Source organism: Dendrobates tinctorius, unplaced genomic scaffold, assembly GCF_039654945.1.
Source record: "Dendrobates tinctorius isolate UK_male_01 unplaced genomic scaffold, ASM3965494v1 ptg000065l, whole genome shotgun sequence".
NCBI lineage: Eukaryota > Metazoa > Chordata > Amphibia > Anura > Dendrobatidae > Dendrobates > Dendrobates tinctorius.
Window position 1 is genome coordinate 32,972,335 of NW_027361733.1, and position 12,586 is coordinate 32,984,920.

Sequence of the window (12,586 nt, forward strand, 5' to 3'; positions counted from 1 at the left end):
TCTGAACAGCCCCTAATACGTGGGCCAACACCTCAACCCCTTCCTCCCCCTACCCATCCTTCTATTCCGCAGCCCCAAATGTCTTCCTCAAGCCAACCCCACCAATATGGCCACTTGTACCCACCCAGTGTTGGAGGCTGGTCCCAACCTGGTTGGGGACGATCTGGCTATCTTGGTGGGTATGAGCCACGGGCCTACCAGAGCCAACAAGAAGCCCCTCACCATCATCATTACTCTGGCCAGTATCCCCAACAGGCCCAGGAGGCTGGACAACTACAGCATCATGGGCAACAGTATGGCCCCACACAGGGCGATGTTGCCCACAATGTCCAGCAGCACCCACAGGCTGGTCCTCCACGTTCCCCTTCCCCTACATATGAGGATTTATGAATCAAAAGTTTGGAGATGTCCAGTGACATGTAACTGGTGCTTCTAATCTAGACCAAAACACAGGTGTTCTCCATCACCAACATTTAGAACATAATTTAACACTCACATTTTTAAACAATGTTTTCCAAACATATGAAACAATCCATCATGACAAGCAACGCTACCTCACGCCTTTCACACAGATATTACATGTGTGTATAAAAGAGAATATTTAAATGCACTATACTGTTACATGAAAGGATGAAAATACACTAGTCACTTGATAACGCATAGGAAAGGCGTGCTTGCCTTTAGTTAAGTAGTCAACTTTGTTGTTAACAATCTCTAGTAAAACAATTTGAGGCGACCAGCATTCAGAATATCACGCTCTCTCTAGGTCTTAACAAGTGATTTTTGTATTTTCATCCTTTCCAGTATAGCATGCTTAAATATTGTCTGTTCTACAGACAGGTAATATCTGTGTGAAAGATGTGAGGTAGCCTTGCCTGTCATGGTGGAATCTTTCTATGATTGGAAAACATTATGAGGAAATGTGAGTGTTATCTTATTGACTTTATATAAAGTGCTCTCAGTGAGAGAAACAAAATAGGAATCTTGTGGGTATGATACCTTTAAATGGCTAACAAATAATAGTGAATGTTGTTACAAAGCAAGCTTTCATCAGGCTGATGAAGGGACATAAGCAGTCCCGAAAGCTTGCTTTGTAACAACATTCACTATTATTTGTTAGCCATTTAAAGGTATCATACCCACAAGATTCCTATTTTGTTTCTCTCACTGAGAGCACTTTATATATTTTTTTCTACTGGCTAACACGGTACCAAACCACTTTTTTCGTTTTACTTATTGACTTTATGTAGGTGATGGAGCTCACCCTTTGTTGCCTAATCAAGGATAATGTAGACATGCAGCAATGTTGTTATTGCATAATGTTTGTTGCAGTTTTTTTCTGTAATGTTAATGTTACAACAAGTTAAAGAAGGCACAAATGGTCATTTTGGCCATTGCCAAATTTGTGTTTATGGCAAAATTATGTTTGTCTTTAAGCAAAACAAAAAAAAAAAAGGCAAAACTAAAAATTTGTCTACTCTAGTTAACGTCTCTGTGTGATTTTTCACAATCCCTCACAACATAATAACAGACACCAACCAATGCAATGAAACACTCATAGAATCATAAAGGCTTGAGTTATATATATTTTGACAAACTTAAAGAAACAAATTATAACATAGACACAGCATTCTCTTGCCAAGAAGTTGCCCCCTCAGGTAAGATAAAGTAATTTGTGAATATATCACGCACTTTGAGGCCAGAGAGCGGTCTATGTTGAGGGATGATAGGTGGTCTCACCCTGCGCACATTGTCCGGCCTACGCACAACACCATCAGAGGAGGAGCAATCATGTATCCTGGTGAAGTTATGCAGAACAACACAGGCTTTGACAACTTCATTCACATTTTGCTCACTCAATTGAATGGCAGACTGGAGTACCCGCCATTTGGCACAAAGAATCCCAAAGGAACACTCCACCAGTCGCCTAGCACGTGATAGGCACAAGTTAAAAATTCTGCGCCTGTGGTCAAGGTTGCGCCGGGGATATGGCCTCATGACATTGCGTGATAACTGAAAGGCCTCATCTGCCACAAGGACATAAGGGACAGATTGTTCGGGGGAGCCTGGTATCTGGCGTGGTGGTGGTAGATCCAACTAGTTGGTGCGTAGCCGCCGACCCATTATGGAAGTATTGAAGACTCTAGAGTCTCCCGTCCTTCCATAGGCCCCAATGTCAACAATTATAAACTTGTATTGAGGGTCTACCAGAGCCAACAATACAACAGAAAAGTATTGTTTATAATTGAAGAATTGGGAGCCTGAGTTCGGCGGCTTACGCACCCTGATATGTTTGCCATCCAGGGCCCCAATACAATTTGGAAACTGGCAGTCCTCCTCAAAGTCCCTTGAAATCCTTAACCAGTCTTCCATCCTGGGCTCGGGTAGGACCACCTGATGGAGTCTTGTCCAGATTTCTGCACATGTAGACCTCACTATGCCTGAAATGGTGGACTTTCCAATGAGAAACTCATGGTGGAGGGCGGCATAAGACAGGCCAGTGGACAGGAAGCTGTAGAACAACAGAAATAGTACAGTTTAGAATGGCTAAAGTAAAAAAAAATCAGTTACATGCCGACCAAACTTGTTAGGAAATGAGAGAGAACAACACACACATATTTGGTGGCACAATGACTAAGTGATATGCAGGACATATTAGATGTAACATTCTGGTGTGTCAGGTGAAACATATTTTGAGTAAGTTGAGGGTATTAAACTTTGTCCAAGAAGGCCAAAAAACATAAATTAACACACACATTATGAACATAGAGAATGTGGTTGTGTAGTACATACCGTATTGTGAGTAGAAGTTGCTCCTCTGCAGATATGGCTTTGCGCATCCTTGTGTCCTGAAAGGTGATCCCAGCGCGCACTGTCTCCAAGAGGCGATCAAATGTGGAAATGCTCATACGACAGTATTGGTAAAATTTATCCGGAAGCTCCCGCAGAGAAGAATAGAGGCGGTGAAAATGCCCTCTTGTGAGTCGTTGCCTCAAAAGTGGATGGACCCACATGCGTCTCCTCCTCCGCGGATCCACTATCACAGGATATGGTTGCCCAAAGCGCCGTGACAAAAGCCAGGTAAAGAGAACCTGCTCGGTTGTATTGAATCGCAGACCCTCTGCCATGCTGCACAAAGAACACCAACACACCTCGTGAAAGCAAGGTGACAAATGTACAGAATGTAGGCAGCCACCTGTTTCTGAGTGTCTAAATAGGGTGCAGGTTAATGATATAAATTGTTTGCAGGCCTCAAAACCGTTAAATGTCCATTTTGCAAGGCTGCGAGAAAATCTCGCCATACGGATTGCATACGGATGCCATACGGATTACATACGGATGGTGACATGCGCAAAATACGCGACCACACCTTGCTTACGGATGACCTACGGAGCACTGTTTAGGGGTCATTCATCCGTATTACGCAAGTAAACTACGGACCGTATTTTGCGCAGGTTAGTGTGACTCCAGCCTAACATTGGTCTACGCGACGGCCATTTTCCACACGGACAGCATATACGGTGGTGTGAACTTAGCCTTAGAGGCATAATTATGCAGATTTGCCCTTCAGGAATGTAGTTACAAAGTTTTACTATAAATAGTGGAAAATGTGACAGAAGAGATAACTGCTTTATCATTTATTTTAGGTGCAAAAACATAACTAACTAAAAGCTACAGCCAGAGCACTTTCTCAGCGCATGCGTATTAAGCCAACTCTCGCCATGAGGCAACGGCTCATGTGACAGGTTTTGTTGCGCATGCGCGTTAACAGTCACCAGCAGAGGGAGCAGTGAGTACGTCCTCTAGCTGCCCCTGCTGTTGTGTTGGAGAGACCCCGCAGTCGAGCAGCTAATGGCGGCGGTTGGCGTGTGAGAGACGGTTTTGCGAGGTGAGCGGGCGGCAGCCGAGACCTAGCTGTGGAAAACGTGGACCCGACGAGACCTCCTCGGTAATTAGCGAAATCTTTCTGGTGAATTTCACCTTCATGTCGTAAAACAGCGGAGAGCCGCTCCTGAATAGGGGAGATAGGGCGTGTATGGCTGGGACAAAATGGACGGCTGTTGTTTGAGGTATGGTGAGAGCAGCAGTGAGGCGGCAAAGGACGGCGGCACCGTGGAGACTGAAGAGAGGGGGCGATGGCGCAGATTCCTGGCGCTGTGCGGGTGGCGCACCCGTGAGTCTCGGGTTTGGGGGTCGTCTGAGGATAGGGGGCTCATGGCTGGGGGAGTTAAAGGGGAACATCACATGGGTGCTGGGCAGTATTAGGACAATTATGGGGTGTCCCAGTCCTTTAAGGATGTGGCCAGATTACGTTTTCTTTCTTTCCCAGGAGACAACTTTTTTTCCTCCTCTGACATGTGGGGACCAAATATAATGTAGACTTTAACATTATTGGTTAAATGTGTATTTTGATTGGACTTACTACTCAGTGATACCAAAAATGCGTATTTTTTTATTTACGTCTTTATCTGGGAAAATAGGATATTTTAGGGTAAACTTTCCCCAGTTTTGCCCGGTGTTAAAACTATGACCTTAATCAGCGCCTGTGCTGCAGTCCATCAGTGGTTCTATAACTTCTGTAGTCCCTTGACTCCCCCTGTATACCCCCCCAAAAAAAACCAAAACCTTTAGGCTGTGTGCCCACGATGCGATTTTTAAGCGTTTTTGCTGCGATTTTCGGCGCAAAAACGTTTAAAAATCGTGTACAGAACGCCCCCCATGCATTCCTATGGCATTCCGCACATGCTGTGCTAATGCTGCGCTTTTTTCCGCGTCGGAAACGCATCGCGGAAAGAATAGCAGCATGATCATTCTTTTGTGCGGAATCGCAAAGAATTGCCGCGATTCCGCACCCATAGGAATGCATGAGAATCGCTTACTTCCCGCATGTGGCTATGCCCACCATGCGGGAAGTTAAGCGTCTCATGTGCGGTTGGTACCCACGGTGTGGAGGAGAGGAGACTGTTCTCCAGGCCCTGGGTACCATACCCCTGTAAAAAAAGAATAAAAAATCGGGGTGTATTTACCTTCCGACGTCCCGCACTGCCATCCCGGGCCTCAGCGTTCCCAGTAATGCCTTGCAGCAAGGTCCTGTGATGACGTAGTCTTGTCGCTACTATAGTAACGCGAGACTACGTCATCACAGGTCTTGCAAGGCATTACTGGGAACGCTGAGGCCCGGGATGGCAGCGCGGGACGTCGGAAGGTAAATACACCCCGATTTTTTTTAATTTTTTAACATTTTATCTTTTACTATTGATGCCGCATAGGCAGCCTCAATAGTAAAAAGCTGCTCACACTTGTCAAACACGATGTTTGATGAGTGTGACCAACCTGTCAATCACTTTCCAAGCGATGCTTCAAATCGCTTGGAAAGTGCTTGAGAAAATCGCGGTGAAATCACGTGGAAAAAACCATTTGATTTCTGGTTAGGAGTCCGGTTGTGCGTTTTAACACGCAACGTGGGCACATAGCCTTAAAGGGAATCTGTCACCTCATTTTTGGCCTATGAGATGTGGCCACCGCCATCAGGGGCTTATCTACAGCATTCTGTAACGCTGTAGTTAAGTCCCTGATGTAACCTGAAAGTAATAAAAATGAGCTACATTATATTAACCCGGGGGTACAGTCTGATGGGTGTCGCGGTCCGGCGCCTCCCATCTTCTAGAGATGACGTCCTTCTTACTTCTGCCGCGGCTTCTGCGCAGGCGTACTTGATCTGCCCTGTTGAGGGCATAGTAAAGTACCGCAGTGCACAGGCACCAGGAAAGGTCAGAGAGGTCCGGCGCCTGCGCACTGCAGTACTTTACTCTGCCCTCAACAGAGCAGAGCAAGTACGCCTGCGCAGAAGCCGCGGCAGAAGTAAGAAGGACGTCATCTCTAGAAGATGGGAGGCGCCGGACCGCGCCCCCCGGTGAGTATAATCTGACTTGTTTTTCTTACCTTTCAGGTTACATGGGGGGGGGGCTCATCTACCGCATTACAGAATGCTGTAGATAAGCCCCTGATGGCGGTGGCTGCATCTCATAGGCCAAAAATGAGGTGACAGATTCCCTTTAAGTTCTCCAGAGATGTATGTTAATCCTGTCCATCCATTCCAATGGGTGTGGTCTCTCCAGTCTCCATAATAATAATCTTTATTTTTATATAGCGCTAACATATTCCACAGCGCTTTACAGTTTGCATACATTATAATCCTCCCAGCTGCTGATAGCCATCCTCCTGCTGTAATTGACTTAGATGATGCCTAATGCGTCATCCACGTAGCCGAGCGGGCTATTGTAGGAAGAACCTAAATCACAACTGCCCATGTGTACCTATGGTTTCAGCTCTGCCCGCAATAGGGCGCAGGAGTGAGATTTCGCCTTCCCGGCTATGTGAATGACGCAGAAGGTGTCATCCACGTCAGTTACAGTAGGAGGACTTCTATTGGCCTCTGGCAGGAAGGTTAGAGACTGAACCGAGAGGAGTAACCCGTTTACGACCTCCGCTGTACTGTGGAGGTCGCTTCCCTCCCTTTGATGTGGGCCGACATCTTTTCTGGGACATGTCAGCTGTTTTGAACAGCTGACATGTGCCTGCAATAGCTGCCAGTAGAATTGCGATCCACCCACTGCTATTAACTAGTTAAATGCCGCTGTCAGCGTCATTTAAATGGCGCTTCAAGCAATAGCGCTGGAAATACGCACACTGGTGACCCGCTTCATGTGATCATGGGTCACCGGTTTGTTGGCATGACAGCCAGAGGTCTCCTGGAGACCTCTATGGTTGTCCGTGCTGGATTGTTGTGAGCACCACCCAGTGGTCGGCGCTCATAGTAAGTCAGTAAATCTGCTACATAGAAGTGTCTATTCATCGCCTCTATGTAGCAGAGACTGATCGGGTTATGACAGCTTCAAAGTCTCCCTTGTAGGCTATTGAAGCATGCCAAAAGTGAAGAAATTTTTTTTTTTTTTTTTTTTAAATAAAGCGTTTAAATCCTTTCTCCCCATTCAAAATAAAATCAAACATACATATATTTGGTATCGCCGCATTCAGAATCGCCCGATCTATCAATAAAAAAAGGATTAATCTGATTGTTAAACGGCGTAGCGAGAAAAAAATTAAACCGCCAGAATTATTTTTTTGGTCACCACGACATTTCACTAAAATGCAATAACGGGAGGTCAGAAGGTCGTATCCGCACCAAAATGGTATCATTAAAAACGTCAGCTCTGCCCACAAAAAATAAGCCCTCACCCAGCCCAAGATCACGAAAAATGGAGATGCTACAGGTTTTACAATAGCGCGTTTTTTGTTTTTTTTATCAAGGTTTGTAATTTATTTTAACCACTATGAACTCATAATGACCTGGAGAATCATAATGGCAGGTCAGTTTGAGCATTTAGTAAACCTAGCAAAAAAGCCAAACAAAAAACAAGTGTGGGATTGCACTTTTTTGCAATTTCACCACATTTGGAATTTTTTCCCGTTTTCGAGTACACGACATGGTAAAACCAATGATGTCATTCACAATGTCATACAAATCGTCCCCCAAAAGACAAGCACTCACATGGCCATATTGACGAAAAAATAAAGAAGTTAAGGCTCTGGGAAGAAGGGGAGCAAAAACAAATGAAAAAGGGCAGGCTCTTGAAGGGATTAACAATACAGCGCGGGACAACTTAATGTTTTTGGGGTTTATACAGGGGGTTGTATAACCGTTGATGGACTACAGAACAGGCGCTGATAAGGTCATAGTTTTAGTTGACACAGGACAAAACTGGTGACAGTTTCCCTTTAATGTTTTTAAAAATTGTACGTTTTTTGCTGTAATTTTAACTTTTTTTTTAGCATTCAGTTATGTGCACATATTAAATTTGGTTCCGAAATTTCTGCAGCATTTCGGTATCTTGCGGCAGGAAAAACACAGCTTAAAATAGGTGTGTTTTTGTTTTACATGCATTTTGGTTGCATATGTACCGTTACTTATTAGTATGGATGAAAACTGCAGCAAAAATGTTGAAGAAATTGAGACTCTGCAGAGTTAATCTGCACCAAATCTACAAGTCAAAAATGAGCAACATGTGCATGAGACTTAGGGTATGTGCACACTTTGCGGATTCGTGTGAAGATTTTTCCACGCAGAATCCGCAGGTAAAATGACCTGCATTTTACCTGCAGATTTTGTGCTGATTTTGCTTGCGTTTTTACACCTGCGGGTTCCTATAATGGAATAGGTGTAAAAATGCTGCGGAATCCGCACAAAGAATTGACATGCTGCAGAAAATAAACCGCTACGTTTTTGCGTGGAATTTTCCGCAGCATGTGCACAGCAGTTTTTGTTTTTCATAGGTTTTCATGGTACTGTGCACCGCATGGAAAACTGCTGCGGATCCGCAGGGCCAAATCTGCTGCGGATCCGCAGCCAAATCTGCATTGTGTGCGCATGCCTTTAAGGATTCTCATTCACTTTGCCGGTATCTGGAAACAAATCTGTGCTCCAAAAAGCGTCAAATCTGCAATGTGTACACCAATGGGAGCTTTTAAGGATGTAAGAAGCAATGTAATCCTGATAATTTGTCTTCATCTGTGTATCATTGCAATAAGTGTCAGGATGACCACCCTCGCTGGTTTTAGGGCAACGAACAGTGGTTGGAAATGGTGATGCGTAGGAAAAAATCTATAAACTATAGATCATCTTTGATGACACGTTCACGTAAAAGGTGAGCCTGCTCCAGGTTTTTGCTACCCCATCTGAAAGCAGCATAATGTCGGGCTGATTGCAGCAATGTAGCACTTCTACTGGGTGCTGCAGGTTTGATTACAAATTGTTTTATATGCCTCTATCAGCTTTCTGAATGCTGGGCTCTTTATAACCCACCCGCACCACTGGCTGCTTTCTGTGTACACTGTGCATATTCAGAAAACTGCCTATCAGTTCTAGGTGTGGGATTATACAGGACTCATAAATGTGAAGCACTATATGGCAGTAGGTTTACTAGTTCTCTGGTAATAATCTGCTGGTAAAACTACAGCAAGCAGCCTAATTAGTGACACATTGTTGAAATTCAGGTCTCTACCCCTAGATTATGCAGTCTTTCTAATTAGGTAGCAAAACCATGAGATAGATTCCCTTTTGGGGCTCCACAATCCTTCTCTCAAGTGATAATTACAGCAGGACAGTGGCTGAGGTGCAGTTCTTGGCAGTGGTCACTACACTATGGACGTGATTCATCAAGGCTGGTGTTGCGGGGGCTTGCAAGCTGATTAATAAACAGGGGCATCTCTTTATAAACCTGGAGCATCTGACGAGCGACATCTGCCTCCATACACCACGTTGGAAATCTGATTCCAATCAGGAGTGAAATTTCTGGTGTATGGAACGCCACATGTCCGCCCATTTAACTGCAGCTGGGAGTAAAAGCTTTGGTGAATCAGCCCCTTGAATGTAGAGCTTCCAGAGCTAATAAAAGCAAATTGTGCCGAGTATAGAACCCCCTTTTCTAGGTTATGTCATATGACTACAGAAACACCCTTCATTGCACGGAGTTGAGAGCATTTCAGTCTTCAAGTCTGCCTTTGGAGCACTTGTGGAAGCCACCCACACCTGCTTGCATATACTTAAAGGGAATCTGTCACCCCTTTTTTGAGATCATATAATGATATCATTCAATTGTATGTCACATAAGGATTCTCTTAGTACTTTTGCTTCCCCCTGATCCCGCACCTTTCCTGCATAAATACCTTGTTTATATCGGTCCAGATGTATGTAAACTGCCGCTGTCCGGTCCGATGGGCGGGGCTTATTCAACTGCTCCCCCCCCCCTGTCTTGCTCTACACAAGACGAAATGCGTAGAGCAAGACAGGGAGGGGGGGGAGCAGTTGAATAAGCCCCGCCCAGCGGACCGGACCGTGACAGTTTACATATATCTGAACCGATATAAACAAGGTATTTATGCATGAAAGGTGCGTTGTCAGGGGGAAGCAAAAGTGCTAAGAGAATCCTTATGTGACACACATTTGAATGATATCGTTATATGATATCTCAAAAAAGGGGTGACAGATTCCCTTTAAAGGGACAGAATGACTGTTCAAACTAAGTCTTGCTGCTCAGAGCATCACATCAGGGCCAATCATTTAAAAATACACCTTCCAACCTGCTTGTTTTCCCACTCTGCACCCTCTTCTTCTTTGTTTGAAAGCTTTGGCCTCTTTCAAAACTTTAGCTTCATAGAGCTTGTAAAGGGGGGATAGATGGAAACAAAGTAGGTGTGGAGTTGTATTTAAATGTTTGGCCCCGCCATGAAGCACCGTGTGCCAGTACTTGGTTTTAACAGTCATTCTGTGCTGAAAGAGTTCCTTTAATTCTTGAATGAGCGCTGTTGCTGAAACAGTAAAAAAAATATTTAGCTTCCTGTACACTCACTCTACTGCTTTTGTCAGTTTTTTAGGGTTAGAATCGCTGACCGACACCATTGAACAGCTTACGCTCATAAGCATACTGAAGAGTTTTGTGTAGCATGAATGTTTCTTGTAGCAAAAAGCTGTTATTGGCCTCCAGTAGTATTTCAGCCATAAGAGAGGGAGCAGAAAACTTAAAATACTGATCAAAGAAAAACAAAGTTGAAGCATATCTGAGAAAACTGCTCCTGTTCACAATAGGCTCTGTATATATAATGTCCATAGACAGTGAACTGCCTATCACAGGAGGGGGGGCGTTTGGGACCTGAGCTTCTCAACCAGCTACTCACAACAATGATTAGCTACTGTCAGGCGCAGTTCGTCTCTTAAGCCGGGTGTATGCTTCCCGCCTCCCATGGGCGTGCACTGCACGTTCCCGGAAGCTATATTCTGAGCTTATGGACATGGGCAATGCGTGCCTGTGAAGCCGGGAATTGTACATCTGGCTTCAGAAATGCAGTGACGCTGCTAAATGACAGCACGCCTGTACAGATTTGCATGAGTGGAGATGACACTACTCGTGCAAATTATCACGCCCACAGGCGCGTGATAACATGGAAAGAGGGCTGGAGCAACTAACGCCCCATCGACAAGTCAAAGCCATAGGGAAACGGAGGTTATACATGCTTTTTTATAGCATTTATTTAACTGAATTATGTTATACAGGGCTGGTTACGGAGAGAGTTTAAACACAAATATCTGAATGCTGATGGATTGGGGGCACGGGAGACTGGACAGGTTCCCTTTAACGTTCTTTATGCTCAGTCACTGCCCGTTGTTTCCATTTGTGCAGTCACTAGTGATTAGCAAATGTGTACGGATAACGTCTTAGGGTACCGTTACACCTAGCGACTCACCAGCGATCCCGACCAGCGATATGACGCGGTCAGGATCGCTGGTGAATCGCTGGGTGGTCGCTAGTGAGCTGCCACTCAGGCAGATCTCACCAGCGACATCGCAGGGGACGGGGATCGCTACTTACCTGTCAGACGCGGCGATCCTGCGTCCTCCCGCCCGGCTCCACGCGTCGCTCGTCGTCACAGCAGGAAGCGCCGCAGGAAGTGGACGACGAGGAATGGTCCAGCAGCTTCTCGCGCGATCAGCGATAACCAGCGGGGGAGCCGGTCAGAGGTAAGTATCACATGCAGCGATATCGCTAGTAATATCGCTGTAACGTCACAAAATCGGTGACTTTACAGCGATATTGCTAGCGATATCGCAGTGTGTAACGGGGGCTTTATTCAAGTAACATGGGTGTGCTCGGATAATATGTTCAAGTTCCCTGTGGCTGCGTGTTTTATCCAAGCACGTTCGCTCATCACTAGCAGTCATCCCCTTGTGCTATTCATTATTGATGGGCGAAACCCCGATGATCGGGGTCGGCGGGTTCGCCTGAGTTTTTTTGTAAAGTTCGAGCTTGGGGCCGGAGATGACGCGAACTTGCATCCGAATCCCGAGCTTGGACTTTACAGATATGGGATGGGGAGAAGGGGGCTCTAAAACAAAGCATAAAATTAATAATAAACATTATAATTATACTTACCTGTCCAGCGACGCATCTGTTTCCGGGGCCGCTCATTAACTTCCCGCGGTATTCACTGAACTTGGCAGTCTTTGGCTTTTTGTGGCAGTGTTTTTGCAGTGACGTCAGGGTTCACCCGAGTTCATGGGACGGGAGGACGCATCGCTGGACACGTAACTATTATTATGTTTATTATTTTTATGCTTTGTTTTACAGGCCCTGGACCCGAAATGTAACACGGGTTTCCCATGGAAACCAGTGTTAGGGACCTTGTGACCTAACACTGTGTTCGGTACGGGTCCAGAACTTTACACTTCGGGTTCGCTCATACCTACTGTTTTCATCTACCCCTCCCTCACATTAAACTTAGCTGCTAGCACCCACATCAGATGATTGAAACTGCTGACACATTACCTTTGAAAGTTTGTGAGTAATATAATTTGATTTCTTCACTTTGCAAAACTGACCAGAAATCTAAGGCTGTGTGCACACGCTGCGGATTTTGCTGCGGTTCCGCAGCGGTTTTGGCCGCTGCGGACCCGCAGCAGTTTTTGCTGCGGTGTACAGTACCATTATTCCCTATGGGAATCAAAAAACGCAATGCAGACGGTGCAGAATTT

The 12,586-nt window shown here is 45.3% G+C and overlaps 1 protein-coding gene across 3 annotated transcripts in view; it reads left to right on the forward strand.

Moving 5' to 3' along the window:
* Positions 1-3,757: 3,757 nt before the first annotated feature.
* The window catches only part of DIDO1 (death inducer-obliterator 1), a 74,569-nt gene continuing 65,740 nt past the window's right edge, over positions 3,758-12,586 (forward strand). For all 3 annotated transcript variants that reach the window (XM_073580920.1, XM_073580921.1, XM_073580922.1), the window contains exon 1: positions 3,758-3,949. The gene's annotated coding sequence lies outside the window, so the exon portion shown is untranslated. The remainder of the gene's footprint in view (positions 3,950-12,586) is intronic.